Here is a 13,199-nt window from a genome sequence, read left to right as displayed (position 1 = left end):
CACAGGGGACTATATTCAATATTTTATGACAAACCATAATAGAAGAGCATGTGAAAAAGTATATGTATATGTGTATATATATATATATATATGACCGAGTCATTTTGCTGTACTGCAGTAATTAACACAACATTGTAATTCAACTATATCTCAATACAAATGAAATAAAATACTTCCAATATTATATTTTGTTTCTTATAATGCTTCCCAGGTGGCTCAGTGGTAGGAATTCTAAAGAATGAAGGAGACTCCAGTTCAATTCCTGGGTCGGGGACATCCCTTGGCGAAGGAAATGGTGACATACTCCAGTATTTTTGCCTGGGAAGTCCCATGGATAGAGGAGCCTGGTGGGCTACAGTCCATGGTCACAAGAGTTGGACACAACTTAGCCACTGAACATGCATGCATATTACAAAGCAGTGCATCTTATCGATTTAATTTTTTTAAACTGTTAATTCTTTATTTAAAAATTTTTTTATTGAAGTTGTAATACTTCAACTACCATTGTAGTTGGTTTACAATGTTCTGTTAATTTATGCTGTACAGGAAAATGATTTAGATATGTCTGGAAATGGCAACCCACTTCAGTATTCTTGCTGGGTGAATCCCATGGACAGAGAAGCCTGGAAAGCTATAGTCCAAAGGGTCACAAAAAGTCGGATATGACTGAAGCAATTTCATGCCTTTTTATGCGAAGCGTTTTGATTAGTTCTCATATGTTTTGCCATTCATTCCTTGATTTATTCAGCAAAAGTTTATTGAATCCTTTTAGGAAGACATTGTTTCATCAATAAATAAAATAGAGAAGAATAAATTAAAATAAATTCTTGAACTGATAGTCTAGTGGAGGGTAACACTGTGAGTGAAATTAGAATTTAGCTTTAGAAATGGATAAGTGCCAGGAGGAGATATTTCTACAAAATCTCTCTCCCATTTCTGTATATCTGTTAGGTAGAGGCACCAACTACCGTTCATCCCACACAAGTATTTGTCTGTACAACAAATACCCTTGCAACACAGAAACAGTGGCTCCTTGTAGAGACATGGAGGGCATGTTTGGTGTGCAGTAATGTAAAGAAAACATCTCCTTCCTGAGAAAGAGAGGGATCCTGTGTACCTCCTGCCATTGATCCAGGATCCCTAGACTCAAGGTTTTTCTCCCGTTACTCCACGCCCTGAATATTCATGGGGTGATATGAGTTCAAATCTTATCAATTAAGAAAATGTTACTAAAGTTTGGGGCTGTATAGGGTGGATAAGTGTGCTTTGCTTAATAGGTGCAGGCTTTGTGTCTTTGACTTTGGAACCCAACAAGTGTTGCAAAATCAGCTTTCTATTAGTTTGCTCAAAGCCGAGTCTGTGTATATGTGACAGTAAATCTGGTGTTTGCTGGTTGGTGAAGAAGGAAATGAGCTGTCTCACTGGGATCCTGCTAGAGGGGTTGTGTACCTTAGACGTGCTGGGTATCCAAGAGGTCAGGGTTCTTCCCCAAAAGAGAGACCTAAAGATGTTTTAGAGATGAGGAAGACAGGCTTGATTGGAAGCAGTTTCAAAAGTTTGGGACGAGTTGAGGAGGAAGCACTGACATATATACACTATCTATTATACATGTGTAAAGCAGATAGATAGTGGGAAGCTGCTGTATAGCACAGGGAGCTCAGCTCTGTGCTCTGTGAGGACCTAGAGGGGTGGGTGGGGGAGAGGGTGGGAGGGAGGCTCAAGGGGGAGGGGGACTATGTATAATTATGGCTGATTCTCAGTGTTGTACAGCAGAAACCAACACAACATTGTAAAGCAATTATCCTCCAATTAAAACAAAATAAAATCCAAAAAAAGTTTATGATCAAATAATAAGATAAATAACACTGAATTTCTATGCATTTGAGCAAAGAGTCCTTGATAGCTTTTACTGTGATTGCCAAAATTCACATGAAACCTTCTAGATACTGTCTGAGTGAGACTCTCTGTGGTCTGGAGAATAATAAAGGCTCTTCTGATATGGGGTCTTTTCTCCCAGCACGGTTCCAGCTGTCCTCCATCCTCACATTCATATAGGCAATTATGTAAAGCCTTTTTGCTTGTTTCTCTCTTATATCAACATTGAGACATTGAGACTTTGAAGCTGCAGCCCTGTGTATTTCCTTTGGAGTTGGGCTGACCATCATTCAGGCAGCCCTACCTGAATGGAACACATGACTTGGGACAATGCATGTCTCTGTGCAGCTGTTACCAAAACTCTGCCCTTGTTCACTGGTGTCAAATAGAAACACAGAGACAGAATATTGGGTGAAGTAGCAAAGAGTTGCTTTACCAGGTAAAGGGAGCCACAGAGGACTAATGCCCTCAAGATCATGTAACTCTCCCTGGAGCAGTTAGTGAGGAGTTTCATGGTGTTTAAGGATGCAGGCAAGACCAGCTCATGCACAGTCCTTGGACTGGTTGGCTTCAAGGTGAAGTTTCGAGCATTATCAACCTCCTGCTTTCAACAAGTCTAGGGTCTACATGTTTGCTGTCACCAGTTCTCATTTGGTGGGGGTTGCTTACTGTAAAAATAACTTAGGAATGTATGTCAGACCTTTGTCTATAAATTTCAGGGAACCGAGAGCTTGGTGATTCTGCAATGTGGCGGAATTATACTCTAAATTGTTACCAGTTTCCTATACTACAGCTATTCTTTGTTTCTGCATCTTCACATTTACCAATCTTTAACTCCTGAGACAGCATTTTACTTCAAAGAACAAAGACACAGAAGCTTGTGCCTGGTTTCAGAGCTAGTGCCCGATGATCAGGGTCACCCTCAAGTCTTGACTTCTTACCTAGAATGCAGTATGTTCTTCAGCTATGTTTTCCAAGAAAGATCAATTTCAAAACAGCCCAAATAAAACCAATTCCAAGAAAAACTAAGAACTCTGATTTCTTCTTACTCATTAAATTTGTGAATGGAAATCATGAACATTATGATGAAAGATGTTTCTAGTTATCAGATCAAGAATACTAGGTGTACTTCTGCCAAGACGTGAAGTAACTGTTCTCATTGAAGATGAGATTAGATGAACATTTAGCTGATGTTAGGATGCATGTTACATAAGAAGAACTCTTGAATGCTTTTTTGAGAATCGACCTTTTCTTATATATTATTATCAACTCTTTCTATAATAAAGATGCTTCTTGATGTAATACTTCATTCCTGTTGTAATATGATCACAATTATTCTGTGACTGTGACTGGTCTTCAAGTTCCCCCAAACTCTGAGATCCAGTGAGTGCAAGAATACAAAGATGAAGAACAGGTGGTGGCTCTGAGATGTGGAGAGGATGGAATAGAAGTAGGACCAGGGGACATGACCAAAGCACCTGGGCCACTGTCACCAGGAGCTTAGCATCATCCTGTTCACACAGTTACTTTGGTTTGGGATGCACTGCGTAGAAAACTGGAATCAAAAGAAGAACAGAAGAGAATCAGAGGTGACTACTGGAGGTGTGGAGAGAATACACCAGAGTGCTTGTGTGATGTTTGTGGAACAATGTGTTTCCATTCCTGAGTGTCAGCTGTTCACATAGAGAATGCAAAAATTTCTACCATATCCATTTCTGCTAGTTGGGAAACACTAGTTCTAGTTTAAGGTTTAAATCCAAATTCTCTTGGAAATGCTTTAAACCAGTAAGGAAGAGAAGTGGTGATAGTCAAGACAAACTCAGAAGGAGTGAGGAAATATAGAACTGTAAATTTTGCATCAACAGGCAAGGATAATCAGAAGATTAATTGTGGAAATATTAGCCAAAATAAAGAGTAAAAGTCACCAATTGACCTGGTAATTGAACCAAGCAATTTCAGATAAAGTTTTAGGATGTTTCCAGGAAGTTCCAGTCAATTTAGCTTTATCAGAAATATGAGTTGCAAAGGTTTTTCTTCCCGTTCTGTGGATTGATTTTCACTCTCTTGGTAGCTTATTTGATGCAAAAGTATTTTGAGTTTTGAAGAATACTGATTTCCCTATTTTTCTTCTGTTCCTTGTGCTTTGGTCACACTAGTGGTTTCCCAGGTGGCATTAGTGGTAAAGAACCCACATGCCAATGCAGGAGCATTAAGAGATGCAGGTTCGATCCCTGGGTCAGGAAGAACCCCTGGAGAAGGGCATGGCAATCTACTCCAGTATTCTTGCCTGGAGAATCCCATGGACAGAGGAGCCATGGGTTGCACAGACTCTGACATGACTGAAACATGAAAATTACTACACATGCACGCCTGTACTTTGGTGACATATCCAAATCTAAAGTCATGAAGCTTTCCCTCTAGTTTTTCTTCTGAGAGTTCCATATTTGTATCTATATATGAAGGCCTTTGATGCATTTGTTGGTATGTGTGCATGTTCATAATTCCATACTTAAAACAACAGCAAATACCCACTCTTTGCAGATTTTGCCATGTCACTGACGGGCCTTCACTGGTTAACTTGGCATGTTCCTAGTCCTGGGGTCAGTCCAACAGTTCAGCTAAGGGCAACTCAGTTCATTTCTGAGTCAGCATCTCGCCTGGCATACATGTACCTATTTGATTCTCCAGAATATGTGGCTATTTTTGAATGCCCGGTGTCCACTAAATCCACAGCCCAGTTTTACTCAGGGTGTTACAAGTTCTTGTCTCTGTCTCCACCCTTAGTCCCTTGTCCTTGGCATCTGTGCCTATATAGCCCCTGCAGCTGTAACTGCCATTCCTATTTCCCTTGAAGTAATACACACCCCAGTCTTCAGGCAGCCTGCAAATAGCCTGGAACATTGTATATTTTTTGTGATCAGTCTGGTTTAAGGGAGGTAACTGAGAGCTGAACTGTCACCCTTTAGAGATAAAGACTGCCCTGCACTGCCAGGAGAAGGGTACAGGTGAATAAAACCACAATGAAATGTCCATCCACTGTGTTCTGGATTTTTCCTAAGTGTGTGTTCACTTTGTTGCTGTAGATTTTTCCCCAAACTTTAAGTTTTTTATTTTGTATTGGGGTATAGCTGATTAACGATGTTGTGGTAGTTTCAAGTGAAAAGGGAAGAAACTCAGCCGTACATATCCATATATCCATTCTCCCCCAAACTCCCTCCTGTCCAGGCTGCCACATAACACTGAGCAGAGTTCCATGTGCTATACAGTAGGTCCTTGTTGGTTATCCATTTTAAGTATTGTTGTTGTAGATTTTTGATTGAGTGTTTTCCAGAGCTCCTATGAGGTTTCCCATCTGGCTTCTGGTTGCTTTCTTATCTTTCTAAGGAAGGCTTCAATGATTCCTGGCTCACCATTTTGCTGCCTTCACTCCATGTGTTAAATTTTATTTGGCTTCACAACATCCCATTGTATCAGTGCATCATGATTTCCCTAACTCTTCCTAAATTTGTTACAATTTAACTTGTTTACAGGTTCTTCTTTTGAATAACCACTGAGCAAGATAGTAAAGTATGTAATAAGTATCATTTCTGTTATGAAACATTTCTAAAAGTTGCATAATTAAGGTATAAACCCTTTAAGAGTCTGTTTACACACTGGACATGGTATCCAATAGCTATTAATAACTAATCTTCAATAAGGAGATCAAACCAGACAATCCTAAAGGAAATCAACCCTGAATATACATTGGAAATACTGATCTTGAAGCTAAAGCTCCAATACTTTGGCTACCTGATGCAAAGAGCCAACTCATTGGAAAAGACCCTGATGCTGGGAAAGACTCAGGACAGGAGGAGAAGCGGGCAACAGAGGGTGAGATGGTTGGATGGCATCACTGAATCAATGGACATGAGCTTGAGCAAAGTCCTGGAGATAGTGAAGTACGAGAAAGCCTGGTGTGCTACCATCCACGGGGTCACAAACAGTTGGACACAACTTAGTGACTGAACAATAACAAAATGTCTGGTTTTTGTGTCCTATTCAGAATTTAACCACTCTCAAAATAAAACAAAATAATCTTGCCGATGGGAAAAGTTAAAAAGCAAATTTATTTTCATTTGATGTTTTCATGAATTTTTTAGGGATAAGATTTTGAAAAATTCTTATTATAACTCCCTTAAACTGTGTGATTCTGTATGTGTGTGCATTTTTACTGTAACTAAGTTAATTATTTCAGCTGATGTTTGATCAAGATTGGGCTTCATAATCAGAAAAATGCAGAAAGATTGCTATGTGGAAGTTTCTAGTCTAACATACAGTCAATACTTGTTCAGCCATTCTTATCATAATATAACTTAAGATGAAGCTGATTTAAAAAAAAAAAAGCAAACAGGTTAACTGGCTTTGATTCTGTTCTGATTCCATGGGTACTGATTTCATCTTGCCCCTCCTGCAATATAACTGTGTCCAGTATAACACTGGACAATGCAGCTCAGGCATTACATTCCTGTTATTTATAACCCATGAAGGCAGAAGAAGAAGAAGAAAAAAATAAAGTCTGCTTACTCAGAGGAGCAACAGGTAGTGGATCTCAAAAGCCAGAAGGTGAAGCTTAATGATGGCCACTTCATTCCTCTCCTGGTTTATGGAACCTATGCACCTCCAGAGGTAACAGTAGTGATATGGAATTGAGATATAAACAGTAGTGGATGTAATATGAGTGAGAAGGGCTTGGATTGTCAAGCACTGAGTCCCCGTATGACACTAGGAGGGTCACTTGGTTCCACTAAGCAGGCTAGAACCATTCCCTATGAAAGAGGACAGAGCATTCAGTCTTCAGTCTGCATCAGGGTCTGAGGCTGTGCTCACCTGCAGATTACTCTGGGTTCCCCTCCAGTTTCATGATCTTTTTCCCTCAGAAACTTGTGGAAATAAAAATAGGAGAGTTCAGCACAGTCCTGATTATGATGCCTGAGTCTCTTGGGGATTTCCTGAGCCCACAGTTTGGTGCAGTAGTGGGGAGCAGTGACACTTTTTACACTTGAACACGATGACTTTATCTCCTCTTTCACCCTTTCAAGTTGAACAAATTGATGGTGCTTCCTCTGGGTGGGTCTAAACCTAGGACCTTTATAGGAACTTGGAGATCTTGCCTACAATGATGGCTGTTTTCATGATGAGATTTGTAGACTGCACTCAGTCACTAAAAACTGTTTCATGTAGAACTCTTGATTTTAAGTTATAGAAATCTACTCAAGCCATCTGATGCAAAATAGCTTAGAGGACTATGTAGATGGCAGGTCCCAACCATGGAGATCTAAGGATTTGCAGAACTCTTCAGATATGTCTCCTTTTTTTCACCTCTTATTAAGGCATTACTCTTGGTTTTCTTTATTTTTACTGAACATTTTCCATTGCTGTCAAATATGCCTTGGGGCAGCTCAAGGCTCATGATCATGAACATTTGAGGGCCTGTCTTGATCGTCCACATTCCATACCAACCTAAAGAGAACGTTGCTGGTTCATATGACTGCCCTAGGGCTTCTGATGCTCAGAGGGAAAAGGAAGTCTGATTATCTAGACCAGGTCAAGATTGCGATTTTTATTCTGGAAATAAAGCCATGTAACTTACTGCCATTCCAAGCTCAAAAGAGGCATTTCAAAATAGGCAAGTACAGGGAAGAGACAAAATTCACATAAGCCACAATGAACCCCTTTTAGAACCTAGAAAAATTGTATTTATTGCAACATATATTAAGCTCTTCCCTGGTGGCTTAGTATCTGCCTGAAATGCAGGAAACCTGGGTTTGATCCCTGAGTTGGGAAGATTTCCTGGAGAAGCAAATGGCAACCTGCTTCAGTATTCTTGTCTGGATAATCCCATGGGCAGAGGAGCCTGGCAGACTACTGTCCATGGGGTGGCAAAGACTCAGACATGACTGAAGCAACTGTGTGTGCGTGCATGCATGCAAAGAAGGTAAAGGAGGGTTAGACAAGTTACCCAGAACTTAGAGGGAAGAGGCATGTCCTTAACCTGAAAAGGTGACCAGAAATCAGCTCAGGAGAATTGCATACAGAAAAAAGACCATGAAAACATGAAATGGGAAGTCAAAAGAAGAGAAAAATCAGATAATATAGGTTTAAGGGTCTGTGTGGGGTTTGGATGCCTGCATCTTAATCATTGGTGTCTGCATTTATGAGTCTTCAACAGGGAGCACAGTACAGAAAATTTGCCAGACTGTGAAAGTCATTTATGTTAGACAGGTCACGATAAAGGCTCATGGTGATACTAATAGTAGATGGAATAGCCACTCAGGAACATTTACTCAAACGTAGATTTGTGATTTACCTTGTGATTTACTCAATCTTGGACTGGTTCTCCCTTTGGCGTCCATCAGAAAATTAACTGTTTAGACACACTTTTCTCTATTGGCTTCTGTATTCTCATATTTTCTGTTATATTTTCACTGTTTCATGGTTGGTTGTGGTGGTGGTTTAGTTGCTAAGTCATGTCCTACTCTTGCAACCCCGTGGACTGTAGCCCACCAGGCTCCTCTGTCCATGGGATTTTCCAGGCAAGTATACTGGAGTGGATTGCCATTTCCTTTTCCAGGGGATCTTCCCGATCCAGGAATCAAGCCCAGGTCTCCTGCATTGCAGGCAGATTCTTTACCGACTAACCTATGAGGGGTTGCTGCTGCTACTGCTGCTGCTGCTAAGTCGCTTCAGTCGTGTCCGACTCTGTGCGACCCCATAGACGGCAGCCCACCAGGCTCCCCCGTCCCTGGGATTCTCCAGGCAAGAGTACCGGAGTGGGTTGCCATTTCCTTCTCCAATTCATGACAGTGAAAAGTGAAAGTGAAGTCGCTCAGTCGTGTCCGACTCTTCTCGACCCCATGGACTGTAGCCCACCAGGCTCCTCCGTCCATGGGATTTTCCAGGCAAGAGTACCGGAGTGGGGTGCCATTGCCTTCTCCTATGAGGGGTTAGGAAACTTAATATGAGATCCATCCTCATAAAAAAATTTTAAGCATACAATACTCTTCAATACAATGTAGTGTGGTATAATATTATTAACTCTAGGGAAAAAGTTGTACTTCAGATCTCTAAAATTTATTCATCTTGTATAATTGAGACTTAGCAAATCTTGATTTCTCCCTCCTCCAAGCCCCTGGTAACCATTGCTCTCCCATTTAACTCTTTCAGTCTGACCAATTAAGATGTGTCATATAATGTGTATTGACATAAAATTATTCTTTTTCTGACAATCTTATTTCATATAATGTAATGTCCTCAAAGTACAAGCTAAAATCAGTGAGGAGGAGTGTTCTATGAAAAATACAACTTTGTGAATTAAATAATTGTATATATATATATATGCATATGTATATTTATATAAACATAATAAATATTTTCAATTATAAAAGTTAAAAATTAATGTTATTTTAGCATTAATTTTTCCTTAAGTTTTTATTGTGAAAAAATTTCAAATAAAAACAAAGGGTATTATAAAAAAATCACTATTTTCCCTTTTATATGCAAAATTTTTGCCATGTTGCCATATATGTACACATAAGATTTTGCTGACATAGAATTGATTGTGCTTCACATGTCACTTTAAGCCATGTTTCTCAAGCTCTTTTAGCCTAGAATGGTCTTTCTATCATTTTCTGTTTGTTTTTTGTTTTTAAAAATTGAAATATAGTTGACTTTGTCAACTGCTCCAGGAGTTGGTGATGGACAGGGAAGCCTGGCGTGCTGCAGTCCATGGGGTTGCAAAGAGTCGGACACAACTGAGAAACTGAACTGAACTGATAGTTGACTTGTAATGTTTCAGTGGTACGGCAAAGTGATTCAGTTATATATATATATATATATATATATATATAGGAGACCTGGGTTCAATCTCTGGTCAGGAAGATACCCCTAGAGGAGGAGGGCATGGCAACCCACTCCAGCACTCCAGTATTCTTGCCTGGAGAATCCCATGAACAGAGGAGTCTGGTGGACTATAGTCCATAAGGTCACAAAGTGTTGGACATGACTGAGCACAACACAGCACGCTTTTTCAGATTCTGTTATATTAGAGGTTATTGCAAGGTACTGCGTATAGTTCCCTCCGCTATACAGTTAGGTCCTTGTTGTTTACCGATTTGATGAATAGCAGTGTGTATCTGTTAATTCTAGTCTCCTAATTTATCCACACCCCCACTCTGGCCCCTTGTCCTGTTTGGGAACTGAGTGTTGGAGTGGAAGCCCCCAGACCTGGTTCAAAGCTGAGTATGAGGTGGGGGGACTGGGGTGTTCCTGCCAGAAAGCATCCAGTGCATGTCCCTCTCTAAGAACTGTCAGCAGGGCCACTTGCTCTGTGAGGTCACCAGCTGCCCAGAATGCAAAACCCACAAGTAGACAGCTGGCGCTGCACCTGGCTTCACCTCCACTGTGAGAACACTGGAATGGGCTCAGGTTTCAGCCCATGCAAGCGTGTGCACTCACAAAGCCCACTGCTGCTGCTGGGGCCAGACCCACCTCAGCTGCGGGGACATCCACCTGCTTAGCAGTTCCCAGGCACCGGGCTCATGAAGCTGCAGGTGTGCTTCTGCCCAGGTGGCACACTCGCAGGGCTGTGGGGTGCTGGGAATGGCTCAGGTTTCAGCCCCACCTCTTGGGGCAGCTGCTCCCTGGGAGCTCTGCTCCCACAGAGCTCTTAGCAGGGGAGCCCAGCTCCCTGGCTGTGGCCACAACCCTCCCTTGCCCACCCCTTGACAGTGGGGCTCTGAGGGCAGACCTGGGATCTGTCCTGCACACACCCCCAGGTGAGGCCCTGGCCACACTCTCGGCTCTTTCCGGGGGGCTGTCTCCTCACTGGCAAGGAGCATCCTCTCCCCAGTCTGTCCTCTGCAGCCTGAGTTCCAGCACCCAGCCTCTGCATGCACCAGCGGGCATGCCTCTTGGCTGGGAAGGGCAGCGAGGATGCAGGGACTGTCTCTGTTGGTCTTTCTCTGCCCTGCCCGCTGTAAGCCAACAGCTCCACACCCCTCTGGGTCTCAGAAGCTCCTTACCTGTCCCAGAAGCCCTCCCAGCCTGTGAAGAAGGCTCCAAGGGTGAGGGACCCTTTCCTCTTTCATAGTTCCCTCCCTGGGGTGCAGATCACTTGCCCACTCCAGTTATATTCTTTCCTCCTACCTAGTTCCACAGCAATTTTCATGTAGCTTTGGTTGTACGAGATCTTCTGCCAGCATTTGGTAGGTCCTCTGTGAGAACTCTTGGACACGTGGATGTGGATGTCTTTTTGATGTATTCATGGGAAGGTGGGATCTACTCTGCCATCTTGACCTCCACCCTCAAAAATTCTTGCTTTCTGCACAATTGGATGTCCAAGGCCAACAGTTGAGTACTGTCCCACTCTGGAATTAGGCATGTCTCCTGCTAGAGCACAGTGGTCTTAGTAATTAAGATCTGGTCCCTGCTTATTCTCAGACAGGTCATAATGTTTCACCTTTTCAGGAGACAGAGATATAAAATTTCTTTTATTAAAAAGCTCATTACTTGATGTTGATATTTCCAGGTCACATTTAATGTTCCAATATTTCCTTTAGTATTTTTTAAACTTTTGTTCTTTCTCTGTCATATTAATATTATCTTTCCACATAATCTGACACTTTTCTCTGTTGGCATTCTACACATAGAATGTCACCCTTATTTCAGTCAGAGCAAACTGTTGAAGTTCTGTAGGTCACGTGATATTGTTCTTGTTGCCTATGGTTCTCTGGAATCCCAACAACTCAGGGCTCTGGAGATAACTCTCATAGGCAGGGAGGAGAGAAAGGAGGGATGGAGCAAATTCTTTACTTTTGTCTTCTAGCACCCGGCCAGTTTCTCTATTGCAATCCATTGGGACACAAAGAGTTGGAACTGAGGGACTAAACTGAACTGAATTTCTCTACATTGTATTAGTCTCATCAGATCAGATCAGATTAGATCAGTCGCTCAGTCGTGTCCGACTCTTTGCGGCCCCATGAATCGCAGCACACCAGGCCTCCCTGTCCATCACCAACTCCCGGAGTTCACTGAGACTCACGTCTCATAGAAATATCAATAACAATCATCTGCATTAAAATCTATATATGTTCTAAGTTGCTTCAGGTGTGTCTGACTCTTTGCGATCCCATGCACTATAGCCCACCAAGCTCCTCTGTCCATGAGATTCTCCGGGCATGAATACAGGAGTGAGTTGCCATTTCCTTCTCCAAACACATAAGCCATGTCATGATTTTGCTGTTCAGTTGCTCAGTTGTCACTGACTCTTTGTGACCCCATGGATTGCAGCACACCAGGCTTCCATGTCCATCAACCAGCTCCCAAAGCTTGCTCAAACTCATGTTCACTGAGTCGGTGATGCCATCCAACCATCTTGTCCTGTGTTGTCCCCTTCTCTTCCTGCCTTCAATCTTTCCCACCATTAGGGTCTTTTACAATGCGCTGGCTCTACGCATCAGGTGGGCAAAGTATTGGAGCTTCAGCTTCAGCATCAGTCCTTCCAAGGAATATTTCAGGACTGATTTCCTCTAGGATTGACTGGTTTGATCTCCTTGCAGTCCAAGGGACTCTCAAGAGTCTTCTCTGACACCAGAGTTCAAAAGCATCAATTTTTCAGTGCTCAGCCTTCTTTATAGTTCAACTCTCACATCCATACATGACTACTGGAAAAAACATAGGTTTGACTAAACATAACTTGGTTGGCAAAGTAATGTCTCAGTTTTTTGATATGCTGTCTAGGTTTGTCCTAGCTTTTCTTCCAAGGAGTAAGCATCTTTTAACTTCATGGCTGCAGTTACCATCTGCAGTGATTTGGGAGGCCAAGAAAATAAAGTCTGTCACTGTTTTTCATTGTTTTCCCATCTATTTGCCATAAAATGATGGGACTGGATGCCTTGGTTTTAGTTTTTTGAATGTTGAATTTTAAGCCAGGCTTGTCACTCTCTTCTTTCACCTTCATCAAGAGGCTCTTTAGTTCCTCTTTTCCTTCTGCCATAAGGGTGGCATTATCTGCATATCTGAGGCATGTCATGATTTACTTATTTATTAACTAATGAACACATTTCTAAAAATGGACTTTTCAAGCCTCAATTACCTTATGTCTAAAATTGGGAAAATAATATGTAACTCCTAGGTCTCAGTTCAGTTCAGTTCAGTCGCTCAGTTGTGTCCAACTCTTTGCGACCCCATGAATTGCAGCACGCCAGGAAATGGCAACCCACTCCAGTGTTCTTGCCTGGAGAATCCCAGGGACAGGGGAGCCTTGTGGGTTGCTGTCTATGGGGTCG

The sequence above is a fragment of the Bos indicus x Bos taurus genome, chromosome 13, assembly GCF_003369695.1.
Source record: "Bos indicus x Bos taurus breed Angus x Brahman F1 hybrid chromosome 13, Bos_hybrid_MaternalHap_v2.0, whole genome shotgun sequence".
NCBI classification, from domain to species: domain Eukaryota; kingdom Metazoa; phylum Chordata; class Mammalia; order Artiodactyla; family Bovidae; genus Bos; species Bos indicus x Bos taurus.
This window is presented reverse-complemented; position numbering follows the sequence as displayed.